This window comes from Planococcus citri, chromosome 5 (assembly GCF_950023065.1).
Source record: "Planococcus citri chromosome 5, ihPlaCitr1.1, whole genome shotgun sequence".
Classification (NCBI taxonomy): Eukaryota; Metazoa; Arthropoda; class Insecta; order Hemiptera; family Pseudococcidae; genus Planococcus; species Planococcus citri.
In genome coordinates, this window is record NC_088681.1 from 69,915,362 (window position 1) to 69,934,307 (window position 18,946).

General features: G+C 34.4%; 1 protein-coding gene across 4 annotated transcripts in view; it reads left to right on the top strand.

The window, feature by feature from the left end:
- Nucleotides 1–955: 955 nt before the first annotated feature.
- The window catches only part of LOC135846809 (uncharacterized), a 208,227-nt gene continuing 190,236 nt past the window's right edge, over nucleotides 956–18,946 (top strand). For 2 of the 4 annotated variants that reach the window (XM_065366092.1, XM_065366095.1), the window contains exons 1-3: nucleotides 967–1,198; nucleotides 1,337–1,616; nucleotides 1,721–1,852. The gene's annotated coding sequence lies outside the window, so the exon portion shown is untranslated. Of the gene's footprint in view, nucleotides 1,199–1,336; nucleotides 1,617–1,720; nucleotides 1,853–12,539; nucleotides 16,900–18,946 lie in introns of those variants that run through there. The other 2 variants (XR_010559017.1, XM_065366094.1) reach the window with 2 other exon arrangements.

Below are 18,946 nucleotides of genomic sequence, written 5' to 3' on the forward strand. Positions count from 1 at the left end.
GTGTTAAGTAAGGAGGGAGTAATAATAATTCACACTGTGAAGCAATGGAAAAGCATTTTCTAAATTTTACGGCAAAAAACACGTAAAGAACAGCTTGACGGAAGGAAAGTTTTCAAACACGAGTCAAAAGCGAGTGGAGAGTATTTAATCGCCATGTCACACGATTTTTTCTATGTTTAGAAACTTTTTGAGACCAATAGGAGCGTTGCAGGGGCCAAAAAATTAGGCTGATATTCGTATCCAGCGCTCCTAAAAACATCATAATTCCACACCTACGTCACACAATTTTTTCAATTTTCAGGAATTTTGGAGGTTCAATGGGGGCGTTGGAGGAGTGAAATCAAAAAAATTAGTTAGTATTCGTGTTCAACGATTTCGAAAACGTGTAAAGCGATTTGTCACACGATGTTTGACTTTTTTTTTTACATTTTGACCAAAATTTTGGAGATCAGTACCCCTTTCCTCCTCGGCTCCAGTCTTGCGTATTCCATCACAAAATTTCCATGGTTGTAAACTAAATAGGTACCATAAATGATGAAAATGCAAAATCTCTGGATTTTTTTTCAAATTTTTGAAATTATATTTTCGAAATTTGAGAAGATTTCAAAAATTGAACATTCTAAAAAGTTCTACTTTGAATTTTTGAGATTTTTGACAAGTGTTTTTGAGGCTGCTCTTACTTTTCTACCCAGTTTATATCTTGAAATGACTCCAAAATAATGAATAAAAAATAAAAATTACTAGACAGTTTTTTTCTGCATGAAAAACAATTTACCTTCTGCCCAAAAAAACTGTTTTTTTGTATTTTTTTTTGTTTTTGAAAACTAAAAAGTGTGATCCTATCTAAAATGAGCATTTTTGTGAAAATTGATTGCCCTGTAATACCTAATTATGTACTCATTGCCGCACATTGTACAAAAGGGTGTTGATGGGTTGTATTTAATGAAACGTATTATATTATTCAACAGGCGAGCGGTGACATATGCTAGGAATGGTATCGCTTTGACGTGGCCTAAAAGAAACCATCGAGTTGTAATATTAAGTGTAGTTAATTCACTCCAACAAACAACGCCGGCGCCGGCTGAGGGAGTGTCGTGACTTATTTGAGAAATCAAGAAATATTAGAAGTAATACGGATAAATTCTACTAAGTTGAAAAATGTGCTACCTACTTTTTTCGCTTTTGAATACTTAACTAGGTAAGTACCTATTTTTAGTATAATTTTCAGTTAAATTTGAATGGAAATGGTAACTGTATGCGACATTAAATTTTTGCACAGGTATAGTTACCTAAGGTTGAGTAATATATCCGTTTGTTTACTTTGTTTGCCTTTTAGGACTTGTTTTAGTATATGTATTTGGAGCCGAAATACCAACTTGTTTCAGTTCAGAAAAATGATGTTCTATTAATAAATTCAGCTATAAGTTAGCATTATTTGTTTGATGGGCGCTGCCTGCTCTCAGAAGCTGCCATTCCAAATCATGATGTCACCCATATGTTGGCAGATCTATTGTAGGTATTACGTCAAGATGCTGTGACGACATGCCACGTTATTCTACTGATAAGGACGTATTTTTACTTCAATTCAATTCGTCGAAGGATAGTTTTAAATCATGGTAAGCTTTTCATCTATAGTACGCTTTTGGGTAAAATTGGAGGACAGTAGCGCATATTTTATTACTTAATTTTTATTATCATTTTCTTTGTTTGCGTTTTTCAGAAAGAGTTGCCATGATGATCTACACAGAAAAGCATGATGACATGAAAAACGTGTCGTTATTATAATCGATGTTCGCCATCGCCATGATTTTGGCCATGCAAGTAGCTTCGTTACAGCACTTACAGCCTACAGGTAATTGCGCAGAACGATTTTGAGTACCTACAGAAAGAAGCAATTTTGAATAAAATAATATCACCTTATCCATTATTCATTAGATAGCTAATAGGTATACCTACGTATAAACAAGTACATACAATACGTTAGTCACATCATTTTCTCCATGAGAATTATTTATTTTTAAATTTCTACTAAAGCATAGTTACATGTATAATATTTTCATTCAATAATTTCACACCACCTTATTCTGATTGAATAAATTACTACCTACTTTAGCCTAGGTATCTCAGTTTTCCCTAATAAGTATAAGTTGTCAGTTTTGGTTTTCAAAAATTTCCCAGCAATAATTTAATAGGTACGTAGTACGTACTACCTACGTACCCATCAAAAAAGTCTTACAAATTCATCATAAATCAGAATTTGAATCAATAAATTGTCCAATCAGTCTGGTTTTGGATTTAGGCCCTTGATCCTCTGGTTTTTCTCAAATGTTTCTTGTGTAGGCCTATTCAATCTTGTTGCATTAAAAAAATATGAAATCGCTATCATTGTCCCCTTCCTCCTAGGGGCACTCAGCAATGTCCAAATTTGGAGTTCGATTTGTGTCAGACTCCTCCAACTTGAATAAAATCTGTTTACAGAATTTTAATCATAGGTAATTGTATGGGCCAGCTGGTCTTAAAACTAAAAAAAAAAAAAAAAAAAAAAAAAAAAACAGTCTTTAAGACTAGTAGGTACCTATATGCTATTTGTATTTACAACTGAATGTAGAAAAAAAAACTTACCTATTGGGATCACCACGACTCCAAAATCAACCCATAGTAATATTGTATTATTATTGTCCCTGTTTACGGGGTGGTCAATTCTCTGACATTGTAAATCATACACCATGAAGTCTCATGGCTTGATTGATTACCATTTTTGCCGATGAAATTGAACAAACCTCACTACAATTACAAAAAATATAATATACATTAATAGGGAGCAATAATGGAATAATCCAACTTCCAAGAGACACAGCATGGGATCACAAATTTCCTCTGTATACGTCTGTTGGACTGAAGATATGCTTGACAGTGACACTATGTGAATGACAGATGTCGGTAATGAGATTTTTGATTCTCGGTCATTTTTTTCAGAAAGTATACTGTCAATGTTCAACAAAAATTAATGGTCAGTTACTTTTATTCTTGAAGTGCCACCAAGTGGAATAGGCATACTTAATTATCTACTTAGGTACTTATTTAACAATATTTTCATACATATTTATTTGACGTTAGTTTTGCTTTATTTTGCGATGGTTTATTTTGAAAAAAATAAAATAAAAATGGGAGTGGTTCAGATACTTAATCAATCTGGATACCTATATTAAATTCCGTTGTTTATATTCATGACTTGGATATGTTGAAAATGAAAAATGTGTACCTATTCAACTTGTTTTATCATATTTTGTCAAAACTTTTTCACCACCAAAACCTCTTTCCTATGTTATGAAAAAAGTATTTTTAGAATGCACCTCAGAAATTGGCTTCCTGATTGATAGAAGAGATTGTTTCTTCCCCTTCCTTTTATTTCTTTGTATTTACGTAGTTCACCTTCGTCCTTGAAGGACCGATTAAGGTGATTTGAAAATCTAAATCCAAAGTTTCAAAGTGATGTTCTGATGTAAGGATTAAATTTTTTGAAAAAGGCGGAACGTTTGGGCAGGGGAGAGGAGAATTGAAGATATCTCTGGATAGGAAATTTCATTCTGAATAATTGATACTTGAAGTACTCATCACTTTTGCGCCATCTTCAATAATTTCCGCGAGATGTGATTTTGAGATTTTGTTTTAAAACTGAGTTCCCAAATTCGAAGGGTAACTATGGCCGGTAAGGATTGCTCCAAAATAAAATTTTTCAACTAAAAATGTATTTTAGATTTCAAGGAACAATTTTTGCGTGGATTTTTTTGTAGAGCCATTATGAGGGGATATACGTGCATTACTAGGCGGGGTCCTCAGAGAGGGAAGGGCTGGGGAAATTATAAAACTCTTTCTGGATAGGAAATATCATTCTGGTTACTTTATGTGATTTTCACTTTTGCGCTGTGGTTTTGAGTAGTTTTGAAAGTGGATTTTTCAAATTTGCGGGGGCAAGGGTTGCTTCAAATGAAATTTATGTAATAAACAAACGTGTAGAGAAGCCTTCAAGAAATAACTTTTACTTGAAATATTTTTCTCTTTGACCAGTATACTAAGGGAGATATGTGCCTTTTTAAGAAAGGTAGTGGGGTGCTCGGAAATGGAGGCCGGAGGGGCAAAAAATGGCATTAAAGCTTATTTTTTCAAATACCATTTAGATGAAAAATCAGTCATCAGATCGTTTTTTGTATTCAGTGCGAGCGGAGGCATTTTTTTGAGCTAATTCAACTAGACTAAAATTCCAGAAATACTAAAAAAAAATCACATTTTCAAAACACGTACCTACCTAGGTACCTATCTATCTAATCTATATAAGAAGCGTTAACGTGAGAGAAATAAATAGGTACACGAGAGTATGTATTATACACAAACATTTATTTGTCAACATAAATACAGAGAATGGCATGGTAAATTTATCGATCATATGCCATTAGTTTTTTAAAAAAATTAATATACATTATAAAAATTCACTCGAACAATTTCAAATTTTCTAAAAATTAATTAACATTTTTTTTAATTTGAAAAAAAAATGAAATTTTTAAAATGACGTGGGCCAAGCTAGTCTTAAAACACTAACAAAAAAAAAAAATTATTATTTACTCCTAATACTTAACAGTATTCCATACAAACTTAATAAAATACATATGATAATGCTAATAGAACTATAAATGGTATTAAAGAAATTTAGACATACACAAAAAATCCAAAATGCGCCTGTAATACACGCCAATTGCATGTAAACAAAATAGTCGCAACATTTTTTTGTGCATATAGTTCTATTAGTTTGATAAATATTAGTAACTTTTCCCTTAAGAGTTCGAAAACGAACACCAACATATAGATATACACTTACAATATATATATACACATGAAAAGTGGTATTACGCAGCCCATACTAGATAAACCTCAGACTTTTTGCGGCCCATCTGGACTTTTTGCAGCCCGGCACTGGGCTGCAAAAAGTCTATTCAGTTTTCAATCGCTACAGACATGCAAAACAAGCCAACGCAGTGTGTATATGAGGCAGAGTACTACTAAAGACCTGCATTATTCGATTTTATGAACTTGGCGCTACATGCACGAGCTATTCGAGTTCCTCGCCTCCCTGGAAGCGAATGAAAACATTTTTTTGATGGCGGAAAAAGTCTGGGGAATATCTAAAAAACATACACTTGAGTGGGGAGCCCTCCTTAAAAATTGAAAATTGAATTATAAGCTTAAATATAAGTCTTTCTCCAATCTGATCGAGTATATACCTTCTTTTCATGGCCCAGCAGTGAGCTGCTTTGAGAACACATGGAAAAAATCAAGCGCGGTCCTGCTAGTGCAAACCAAACGTCGGTCCGCAAAAAGTCAGTGAAATGTCATGGGCTGCGTAATGTATGGGGGCAATCTATACATATAGATACAACAATACTTATTATGAATAAATTTACGAATGTTGATAAATGCTGTTTAACAGCAAAATCAGCCCATATTAATACTACAATATTGTTATTGTCCGTATTTACAGGGTGGTCAATTCTCTGACATTGTAAATCATATCATGAAGTCTCATGGCTTGATTGATTACCACGTACAGAGGAAATTGACCATGACCACCCCTCAATACAATTACACAAATATATATTAATTGGGAACAATAAATGGTATAATCCAAGAGACACAACATTGAATCACAAATTTCCTCTGCATTTGTCTCCTGGATTGAATATCACTTAGATTAATTTTGTAATTATCTACTCTTATAAAATATCGCCAACATTCGTGGGTCATGTTTGCTGACCACAATAATTAGTCCAGTCGGTAAGGAGTTGGACCCAAACAAAATTGCTAACAAAGGTTTTTTTGCTTTAAGATCTCTAGGAGGGTGTCCTAAACAACATATCTCGACCCGTCCCCGATCCACGTGGAGCTTTCCCCCTACAGTGGATTTTAGCCCCCCAAAACAAGTTTTTCGCCATTTACTCCCCCGCATTGCATTTTAGCGAAAAATATGTGGTTAGATAAAAGAATCTACGTCAAATTTCCGATCTAATGATGTATCAACTTTCCTGGTACGCTCAAGGGGGTGGAACTATAGCCATTTAAAAGGGGGGGGGGTTTCCTGAAAAATACATAATGGCTATAGGCGCCTAAGAGGGGTGAAATGGTCTCCGAAAGCGTTACAATTGATATTAGCATGTAAGGTGAGTACCGTAGAAAAACTTCCGCATGAAAAATTTCAGATCCACACCACCTCCCCTTTTGGGAGAGCTCCCCTTTTCTGAAATTTCAATAACACTTTTCTCAGCCCCATGTTGACCGATTTTGAAAATTTTTCAGTATATTATGTATATCCTTGGTACGTATCCCCACAAAAATTTTCAACCCCCTCCCCTCATATTTACCCCTCAAAATAGCGTTTTTTAATTTTTTTTATGCTTTTCAACAATAGTGAAAATTGAAGGGACAAAGTGCTCTGGAGAGAGCTAGATGAGTGTAGCAAAAAATCTGATGTCATATTCGTGCTCAGCGGTATCGAATCATAAGAAAACGACACCCTGTTCATTAATATTTAGTTATTTTCCCCAAAATTCCCATTTTACCCCAACCCTCCCTCAGACACATTTTTACACCATTTTGAGGGGTAAATATGAGGGGAGGGGGTTGAAAATTTTTGTGGGGATACCTACTAGGGATATACATAACATACTGAAAAATTTTCAAAATCGGTCAACATGGGGCTGAGAAAAGTGTTATTGAAATTTCAGAAAAGGGGGGCTCTCCCAAAAGGGGAGGGGGTGTGGATCTGAAATTTTTCATGCGGAAGTTTCTCTATGGTACTCACCTTACATGCTAATATCAACTCGAACGCTTTCGGAGACCATTTCACCCCTCTTAGGCGCCTATAGCCATTATGTATTTTTCAAGAAACCCCCCTTTTTAAATGGCTATAGTTCCACCCCCCTTGAGCGTACAAGGAAAGTTGATACATCATTAGATCGGAAATTTGACGTAGATTCTTTTATCTAGCCACATATTTTTCGCTAAAATGCAATGCAGGGGAGTAAATGGCGAAAAACTTGTTTTGGGGGGCTAAAATCCACTGTATGTAGGAGGGAAAGCTCCACGTGGATCGGGGACGGGTCGAGATATGTTGTTTAGGACACCCTCCTGGACATTTTAAAGCAAAAAAATCTTTGTTAGCAGTTTTGTTTGGGTTTGCCCTCATAAAGTGCTTTACCGACTGGACTAAATACATAATAAATAAAATATTGCCGAATCATTTCTGCGGCCTTAAATTTGTTCATCTTAAATAGGTAATACATACTTACATAAGAAATTGCAGAAGCAATAAAAACAGTAAACTTACACAATAGGAACTCGAAATCTTATGAAATAAAGTTTTGGGTCCTGGTTTTTTAAAACTAATTTTCAAGTACATAACCAGGAAACCAAATGCTACTACATACTACTACAAAAATTAACATTATAGTTGAAAAAGTATCCACTTCAATCAAAAAGGGGGAGCTCGGAGCACTGATTAATATACATTTTTTGAGTTGGAATTTTAACAATCTCAGTTTTCAGCTGAAATGAACCATTTTAGCTGTTAAAGCGATTAATTTTTTTAAAAAATCAGACAAGTAAGTGCATATAAAAAGGGCAACCTAATCCTAATAAATGGTGAAAAGCCCTACTTCAAAGAGGGGATGGGTTCGAGGGTTAAACACCTCCATTTTTCTCTTTTCAAACTTTCGTATACTTAACCCTTTTATTTAAATTCATTTTATGCCCCCACCCCCACAAATAACCCCTTGATACCACATGAAGTGGAGCAGCACAAACCAGCACAATAAAGTGACACCATTTTGGACCTCCTAGCTGAAAGTGGGGGCACCCGTGTCTACAGCCCTCCTCAAATTGAAAAAAAAACCTTGACTGCGAAGAGAGGATTTTTTATTCAGTCCTAAAATAAAATATCAGGCCGAATATGAGACACACCTATTGACAATTTCAAGGGGCAGAATGCTAGCAATATGCCAGCTGGCTCAGATAGCACCATTTTGAACACAAGCGCTAGCATATCTGCTATAGTAAACTGTTACTAACATAATGCTAGGAGATTGTACTAGCACTACGCTACCATCAAGTTGCTAGCAAATATGCCAGCATTATTCTAGTAACATTTTTTAGCTGTCCAATTTCACATTTACACCTTCTGGAGCCTGGAGCATATTATTTAAAACTCTATGCCCATTTCAGTGGCCCCATCCTTTACGTGAAATCGTATGAAACCCATATCTTCCTTAGTGGGGGGGGGGGAGAGGAACAACGAGCTGCAGGTCCCCAAAATTGAGGGCAAAATGAAAAAAAAAAGATTTATGCTTTAATTCTGATCTGGTCGACTTTTTGTTCTAATCATAAAACTCCAACATTCGTGTGAGGGGAACATCGTGGAATAAATTTGAATCCATGCGGGGGGGGGGGGGTAAGTTAGGTAATGAGTATTTGCTAAATTCAAAGGTTTTGACCTCAATTTTGAGGAGAACCCCCCCCCCCCCCTTTAAGTCTCATTGCTTGAGTGATTACCATGTGCAGAGGAGATTGAACAACCCTCAATACGATTACAAAATATACATTAGTTATAATAGGGAACAATAATGGAATAATCCAAGAGACACAACATCGGATCACAAATTTCCTCGATATATGTACTTACGTCTCTTAGACTGAATATCACTTGAATCAACTTTATAATTCTCTACTCTTATTAAATATCGCCAGCATTCGTGGGCCATGTTGGCTGACCACAGTAATAGACTATAAATAAAATATTGCAGAATAATTTCTGCGGCCTTAGATTAATTCATGCTAAATAATAAAATATGAAATTGCAGAAGCAATATACTTACATATAAAAAATATAAAAATAGTAATAAATCTTGAAGAATTAAGGTTTCAAAAACTGGCTTTTATACAGGATGTAGATTTATAGATTACCAGGAAACCAAATCCCACTATCGCCACCAAAATCAACATTAGGGTAAACCAAATATCCGCTCGAATCATTGTTGAATCCTATAATCAATATTATTATTTTGATTAGTACATATGTACCTAAATTATATAAATTAGAATTTTTTTTCAAAAATAATAACTCAACAAAATGAATAAAAAAAATTTATTCAAAAGCATTGTTTGAAATTATTTTTAAAAAATTGAGTACTTGTATTGAAAAAAGAAATTGTAGCAGCAATAGTGAAAAATGTGTTCTGGCAGTTACCAAGTTCAGCAAAAATGAGAACTTGGTGAAAGAAATAGGTGCATGTCCACCCCCCCCCCCCCCCAACCGACTTCAAACACATGACATTTGTTTGTGCTACATCTGTACTGGTTTGTGCTGAAAAGCTTTTTGCTTGTGCTGCCCCCTTCCCATGGTATTTGAAAAAACTTGGGGAGAGCCCCCCTCAAATTTTAGCTGGGAGGTCCAAACTGGTGTTAATTGTTTGTGCTACGTTTGTGCTGGTTTGTGTTGAAAAGCTTTTCGTTTGCGCTGGAGGGGGACATAAAATGAATTTTTAAAAAGGGGGTCAGACAAAAGTTTGAAAAGAGAAAAATGGATGCATGTATTGTGCTTTGTTTGTGCTGCCACGCATAACTTTCTAATCCCTCGTCTCTGTGAAGTAGGGCTTTTCACCATTCATCAGGATTAGGTTCTGTTGGGGGTTGTGGATGGGTCCAATTAAAAATCTGACTTAGCACCTCCCCAAGAAGGATAACCTGGGGAAAATGGCTTCATTCGTGTGACACATGAAATAGTATGTTTTCGATATCGCTGAACACGGATATAGCCTTAGTTTTTCAAATTGACCTCACACATGGCTCTCAAAACCTCTCCTAATTGGTAAAAGTGCAAAAAATTTGTTGGGGGCCGTGGATGGAATCCAATCAAAAATCTGATGTCATATTTGTGTTCAGCGTAACCAAAAACATCCTATTTTGTTACCAAAAGAAAAACAAGTAAACTCTTTGAAACACTTTTTATTAAGAACTGATTTATAATAGAAAGATATTATGTACATATTATTGAAACTGATTTTAAAAAACTGATTTTTATATGAGAAAGAGTGATGTTTTATAATAAAAAATTAATAGGTAAAATTGGACTTTAGAATAAACAAAACAGGAAATTGCAAAAAAGAAATGGTAAATTGTGAAATAGCAAAAAAGACAAAGGTTAAACTTAAGTAGGTAAAGAATAATAAAACATGCATAAGGTGTCGATAGAAAAAAGACGAAATCGGACTTAAAGAACAAAGTTTAAAATTAAGTAGGTAAGTAAATTGCATAAAATGAAGTAATTGATCTATAACATACTGTACTGCTGTACGCAACTTCATTTAATATATACACTTCATCATACGTCCGCCTACTCCACTTCATCACTCTGTGAAATACACACACTAGTAAAGCCTCTAATGATACTGCACCTGCAATGGCAGTGAGTGCTTGACATTCCCCTCACATTCCTCTTTCACTTCAAGTGCAGGGAACAATAATGGTATAATCCAAGAGACACAGCATTGGATCACAAATTTCCTCTGTATTTGTCCCTTGTATTGAATATCATTTGAATTAGTTTCGTAATAAATTATCTACTCTTATAAAATATCGCCAACATTTGTGGGTCATGTTGGCTGACCACAGTACTTAATACACTATAAATAAAATATTGCAGAATCATTTCTGCAACCTTAAATTCGTTCATATTAAATACTTAATAAATAATAAATTGCAGAAGCAATATATAAAAACAGAAAACTTAAGCAATAGAAACTGGATAGTGGATATCTTAGGTATGAAACAACGTTTTGGGTCCTGGTTTTTGAAAACTAATTTTTAAGTACCTACATAACCAGGAAACCAAATGCTACTATTGCCTACTACGAAAATTATCATTATAGAAAAGTATCCACTTCAATCAAAAAGGGGGAGCTCAGAGCACTGGTTACATCCGTTTTTTAAATTGGAATTTTAACAATCTCAGTTTTCAGCTGAAATGAACCATTTTTGCTGTTGAAGCGATTAATTTTTTAAAAAATCAGACAAGTCAGTGCATATAAAAGAGGCAACCTAATCCTAATAAGTGGTGAAAAGCCCTACTTCAAAGAGGGGATGGGTTCAAGGGTTATGTGTGGCAGCACAAACCAATACAAACGAAGTACATACAATAGATACCTCCATTTTTCTCTTTTCAAACTTTCTTATAACCCCTTTATTAAAATTCATTTTATGCCCCCCTCCACAAATCACCCCCAATACCACAGGAAGGGGAGCAGCACAAACCAGCACAAATGTAGCACAAATGATTGACACCAGTTTGGACCCCCTAGCTGAAAGTGGGGGCACCCGTGTCTTCAGCCCTCCTCAAATTGAAAAAAAAAAACCTAGGCTGTAAAGAGAGGATTTTTTATTGAGTCCTAAAATGAAATATCAGGCTGAATATGAGACACCCCTATTGACAATTTCAAGGGACAGAATGCTAGCAGGTAGCATATCTGCTAGTAAACTGTTACTTTAAAAATAGCTCAAAAACTAAGGATCCTAGAGGGGTAATGTCAGTGAGGGAAATGTTCAATATTTAATGCTCTTTAAAACGAGACATTAACCACCTTCAACGTTTTTTTCATTTTCGATATACCTATTGGAGGATTGGAGGATAATCAAAAAAACGGCAAAAACAGCCCATTTCAACTCGAAATTTGGGCCCTTTAACTTCAAAATTTGTTGGTCTGATAATGTTTTTCATATTGTAGAGACGTTAAGGTTTCGATTTTTTAAAAAAAAAATAGCTTACAAGGTGCCATAGAACTGGCTAAATAATTTTTTTTTGATTTTTCACGTATTTTTTCGGGTATTTTTTGGGAAGGCGCTTTATTTAATAGATGTAGGCGTTTTTCAGTTCACTATACTACACGTCTCAATTTGTTCCTTAAAAAATGAAAATGCAGCCAATAATGCATATGATGTCAAGATTTTGAATATTAAGTTTGATTTTAGGGGAAAATACACCAGTCATTTTATGAGTTAATTTCAGTAATATTTTTCAACAAATTAATGTTGACGTAAATTCGGAAATATTCTTGTCATGCGCGCACAGAAAAGATTATGCGTGAATTTTCCTAACTATGCGTAGGTAGGTATAACAGTATAACACCCAAAAAATCTGACCTTTAAGTCGTTGTATAATGATTAATCCTAGGTATTTGACTAAAGATAGCTAGATGTAAAGATGAAAACAAACGTTCAGTTTGATGGACATGATATTATAAGTATCAGACGTTTAAACACGTGGGAAAACAAATCATCAATAACAATAACAAATAATTTTTACAATTCTAAAATATTTTATCTGAATTTCAAGAGCTTGGAAAAAATAATTTAGAATCCCTATCAATGAGATTTTATTTTTAGTTGTTAAATTTGAAAAATACAAAATTTTTGAGATAGAAACTTTTTTTTTTAAATTAATAGATAAATTTGGATATTGTTTGTCCATCACTAGCGATGAGTGGGCCAGCTGGTCTTGAAACTAAAAAAAAAAAAATCAACAAAGACTAGTAAGACCTATATGCTATTTGTATTTGCAACTGGATGTAGAAAAAAAAACTTACCATCGTCCCCTGGATTGATAAGATATTGCAGAAGCAATATATAAAAACAGTAAACTTAAACAATAGGAACTCGAAATCTTATGAAATAAAGTTTTGGGTCCTGGTTTTTCAAAACTAATTTTCCATTTTCCAGTACATAACCAGGAAACCAAATGCTACTATTACTACAAAAATTAACATTATAGTTAAAAAAGTATCCTCTTCAGTCAAAAAGGGGGAGCTCGGAGCACTGGTTACATCCATTTTTTGAGTTGGAATTTTTCAAATGCCCCGGGATATAAAGTGTGAAGTATTGTTAGACAGGGGAGAGATTGGAGGTTTGGAATCTGTAAAAAAAATATTATATAGATATATATATATATGTATGTTCTCAAAAACCTGCTATTCACCCCGAAAGTTTCGACCAGAATTTACATTTTTTCCAACTCCCCTTCCAATACCCCAAAAATGATTCATAACTTCGGTTTTCCCACAACGTACCTCAATTTTTGAATTCTTTGAATTTTTGATTTTTCAAAAAGTATAAAATCATCAATTTTGGATGAGCCGATGATTATTTATGAATTTTTTTCCAAAACCTCAGTAAAATATTCAACCAATAGAAAATTCATGCGGTATTTATGACACAGAAAAATGAATCGAGAAGGTACCAGATGGATTCGAAGTTATACCTACTCCTTCCCATATAATGAAATTTTTGAATCAATGATATGTACCCTATTTTTGTACCACCTCTTAAAATTTTCATCAAACACTTCTGATGAGAAATAACCAGAAAATTTTATAGACCAGAGTGTGTAGAATTCAGCGAGGTACTCATAAATTCTCTTAGATGAAAATTAGCGCTTTGAATCCTTGAAATAATTGAAACACACTTTTATATTTTCGATAAAGAAAATCTACGTTAAGTGACATCACATTTTTCAAAGTCGTCACAACCATGTGCATCGAATGAAAAATCAAGCTTTTCAATTTTCAAAGACTTGGTGTTTTAATATGTACAAGAGCACAAAACATGCTATAATAATTAGTAGGTATATTATGGTTTTCAAATCAATTCATGGCATTGGTGACTCATTTTTCGCAAAATTGAAACAATTTAAAAAGGGATTTAAACATTTATAAACGCGTCGTCCATTTAAATTACCTAAGGAATTAACATTTTATTGACCAAGTTTCGAGTGTGACAAGTGAGGAAATTTTCTGAAAGGTCAATATTTGTCTTGTAGTAACTGGGCTGCAAATAGACTTGTTGAGAATTGTGAGAGGGAAGGGAAGGAGGAATATTTTTGTAATCGTGTGCGCTAAACGCTGTAACCAACACTAATGAAAATGACTCAAAGTCATTGAATGCTTTCAACAATTTTTCACGCCTATTTCGTAAATCATTTCTCGTGATTCGTCCCCACATTTTTTCAAAAAGGGGAGAGGGGGCTGCACTAACGTCGGGAATAGCTGCACTAACCTGCACTTTAACCTGCACTTTAACATGCACTAAGGATGCCCAATCGGTCTATAGATGGGTTTCATCCCGTACGGAAAAATACTATGGCGAACTATAGTATTTTCGCGAACTATAGTTAACTATAGTAACCATGAATTTTTTTTTCAATATTTTGGGCAATTTATTGGCTTACAATGCCTGAAAACACACAATTTATCAGTGCAATGATAAATTGTGTGTTTTCAGGAATTATAAGCCAATAAATTGTCCAAAATATTGAAAAAAAAATTCATGGTTACTATAGTTAACTATAGTTCGCGAAAATACTATAGTTCGCCATAGTATTTTTCCGTACGGGATCCGATTTCACGTATGGGTGGGGCCACTGAAATGGACCTGAAATTCTGGAGAAATTGATTCAGAATGGTTGGAAATGATGAATTTCCCCCGTTGAAGGGGGGAATCAATTCTAGACGACATTCGCGCAAATTTCAAAAATTTTCTCACACACGGGAAATTTTTGATTTTTGATAATTTTTGTTAGTTATGTAAAAATTTGGCCAAAAACCCACTCTTGAGGTATACTTTCCAGAATCAGCTCAAATGTGGATAAACTCGTTAAACAGATGGAGTTTAATACACAAAGCGATTGGTGACGCTGAACACGAATATGACGTCAGATTTTTGATTGCGCCCATCCACAGCCCTTAACAAATTTTTTTTGAACTTTTACCCATTGAGGGGGGTTTTGGGAGGCATGGGTGAGGTGAATTTGAAAAACTAAGTCTATATTCGTGTTCAGCGATACCAAAAACATACTATTTCATGTGTCACACGAATGAAACCATTTTTTTTTTTTTAGCTGACCCCCTTTGGGAAGGTGCTGGGGGCCGTGGATGAATCTAATCAAAAATCTAACGTTCATATTTGTGATCAGCGTCACCAAAAACATACAATTCGATATATCACATATCCCAGATTTCTTTTTGAAAGTTTCGCCCAAACATGGGGAAGGGGGTGCTCCCTCACCATTAAAAGATCCCATCTCGAAAATTGAATACAATTTCAAAAGGCATCAAAAGGTACATCTGTGGAAATTTTTTCAGAATTTTAAATGGTAGCTCCCACTTAGAGCGCCATTTTAAAATCGGAACTTTCAACTTTTAAAAATTTCAAATTGCTTAAAAAGTTCAAAATGCGATGGTCTTTTGAACTGTGAAATCAGTTTTGGTCAATGTATTATAGCTTTGAAGGGATGCATTGCTAAAGTTGAGTACCTCGAGACAATGTGAAAATAATGGAAGCTCCCCCCCCCCTCCCCGCCGCTGATGAGGCTGGGACCAAATTGACTGCGGGTATCTTACTTATTCGGTGGGTAAACATTGAAAAAAAAATTTGAGCGAAATCGAAAGACATGATTTTCAAAATCGCATTTTTTTGGTTGAATTGATATGGAATGACCCTCGTGAGAGAGAACAACGCTAGCGCCTGCGTAAGAAGACTTCTAACAAATATCTAGCACCAATAGCACCATGCTAATACCTACGACTGCTAACTTCACACAGGTTAATTGGTGCAAGCGTTCGACTAGAGCAAGATTACCAGTGATTGTCCTTCTAGCACATAACTAGCAGATTGCTAGCATGCCTTTTTGCTACTGTAATTCAACCCATGCTAGTGCCCAGTGATGTCATAACGTTATATACATAAGAAACAGAGAACGAGATAAACGTAATTTTTTCCATTACAAATAATTAATGAAACCATACTTACTATAGCGAAAACGAAATTTTCAATTGGCCAAAATTCTTGTCCTAAATTGGTTTTGTTCTTTGGACACCTTAGAACCAATCTAAAAAAAAAGGGGGGCTTTTTTATCAGCATTTGTTGGAAAATGAGAAAATCAAGGGGGAAATATATTTTAGCCTCTTCAACCCCCCTCAAATACTTTCTCTGGGGGTCCAAAATTTTCATCACAGTTTTTTTCCTCATAGTTGTCTTTTTGGGGCAGGAGAGGTCAATCTGTTTCAGGGGCCAAATCGAATATATGTACCTACAACGAGACCAATCAGCTAATGAATTTTACATCATCGAGCTGCGATCTATGTCGAATATTTTAAAAATTAAATCTAAAACTTGCATTGGAATATATCTATTGTATTCCTCATTACCGTAAAACATATTAACAAACCTTTTTGGAGGGTGGATGGAATAATTTCTATATAATACAAAAAATATAATTTTTGTATCCGGTTGGTACGGTATGTCTAAGTCCTTGAATATTATTTTTAGAACGTCTCCTGAAAGAATTCTTGTTGATCTGGTGGTGCTGGTGGACGATCCCATATAAAGTTAGTAAAATACATAATACAAATATTATAATAATACCAATAGAACTTCAAAATTCAAATACCTTGGAAGAAATTTAGCAGTGTACATACGAGTAAAATCCAAGCCAATTGCATGTAAACAAAAGGGTGTAAGGAGGGAAATATGCCTAAGGGTGACTCCTATGAGAGTAGTTTGATGTACCCTAATTCGGGTAACACTGATAGAAGCGTCGGTCGCGGCCATGAGCCCACGAGCGACGCTGGCATCGCCGCAGTCTTTTTTAGAGAGAATAGGCGGTCAGTTTACATGCTTTTTACTTATTACTTCGGTTCGTCCGAAGTTTTATATGTTATTATTAAGTTCTATTTTTATAAGTGTAATTGAGAAGTATTTTCCTCATTGTGTTTTTATTATTATAATCGCGTTGTGTATTTGATATTGCCGGTAAGGCATTAATATATTTCGTTGTACATATTCGTGCTTTAATACGATTGTGTCTCTTTACTCGTATACTGGTAACTGGGGTGAGTGCCCTTCGGGCAAAAATACTTTATTGGTCATGCCTACCTTACTGGTAACCTACGGCTCATTATAACAAAGGTATGGAGTCTTCCCCCCATTTGAAAAAAAATTAATATACATTACAAAAATTCAATCAAAAGTAAGATGTAGGTACATACTTAGTACATACCTACTTACAATTTCAAATTTTCTAATAACTATCTAACATTTTTGAAAATTACAAAAAAAAAAAGTTGAAATTGTTTTCATTATGTACTTTTGAATAAAAATTACACAAAGACAAAATATCCTAAAATTAAAGACAGGTAACTATTACTTACTATTCACATACATGTCATAATAACATACTTACGATCAATAAAAAAGAAAATAATGCTTTCTGATCAAAATCTTTTAATTTGGATCACTTTATTTTTTTATTTTTTTCAAGTTGATGAATTTGAAATCTTTTTAACTTTTTGTTTTGCATCAAAAATTACATAGGTACCTAGGTATACTTGATGACTGCATTTCTGATACTATATCAGACGTTTAAACACACGGGGGAAAAAATCATCAATAACAAATTTTTCCAATTTTAAAATATTTTATCTGAATTTCAAGAACTTAGAAAAAATAATTTAGATTCCCTATCAATGTGATTTTATTTTTAGTTGTTAAATTTGAAAAATACAAAATTTTTGAGATGGAAAAGTTTTTTTTTTTAATTAATAAATTTGAATATTATTGTTTGTACATCACTAGCGATGGGTGGGCCAGCCGTTCTTGAAACTAAAAAAAGCTATTTGTATTTATAACTGAATGTAGAAAAAAAAACTTACCTATTTGGATTGTGGGTCATGTTGGCTACACTATAAATAAAATATTGCAGAATCATTTCTGCTGCCTTAGATTCATTCATATCTACTAAATAATAAATACGAAATTGCAGAAGCAATATATAAAAATAGTAAACTTAAGCAATAGGAATTAGAAATCTTATGAAATAAAGGTAAGGTTTGTCTCCTGGTTTTTGAAAACTGGCTTTTAGGAGATTACCAGGAAACCAGATGCCACCATCCCCAACAAAATCAACATTATAGTAAAAAAAAAAAATATCTGCTTGAATCATTGTTGAATCCTATAATCAATACCTTATTATTTGATTTGATTAAAGCTATAAGTATATAAATTAGAAATTTTTTCAAAAATAATAATTCAACAAAATGAATAAAACAAATTAGTCAAAAGCACTGTTTGAAATTATTTTTAAAAAATTAAGTACTTGTAGGTATTAATACAAGAAATTATAATAGCAATTGTGAAAAATGTCATCTGGCAGTTACCAAGTTGAGCAAAAATAAGAACTTGGCGAAAGAAATAGGTGCATGTCCACGGCCCCCCGCCAACGGACTTCAAACACATGACATTTGTTTGTGCTACATTTGTGCTGGTTTTTGCTGAACTGCTTTTTGATTGTGCTGCCCCCTTCCCCTGGTATTTGAAAAAACTTGGGGAGAGCCCCCCTCCATTTTTAGCTGGGAGGTCCAAACTGGTGTTAATTGTTTGTGCTACGTTTGTGCTGGTTTGCGCTAAAAATCTTTTCGTTTGCGCTGGAGGGGGGGGGTGTAGAAATGAATTTTTAAAAAGGGGGTCAGACAAAAGTTTGAAAAGAGAAAAATGGATGTATCTGTGCTTCGTTTGTGCTGCCACATGTAACCTTCTAATCCCTCCTCTCTGTGAAGTAGGGCTTTTCACCATTTATCAGGGTTAGGTTCTGCTGGGGATCGTGGATGGGTCCAATTAAAAATCTGACTTAGCACCTCCCCAAGAAGGGTAACCCCAAAAAAAATGGTTTCATTCGTGTGACACATGAAATAGTATGTTTTCGATATCGCTTAACACAAATATAGCCTTATTTTTTCAAAGTTACCTCACCCATGGCGCACAAAACCTCCTCTAATTGGTAAATCGAAATATCATTGATTTA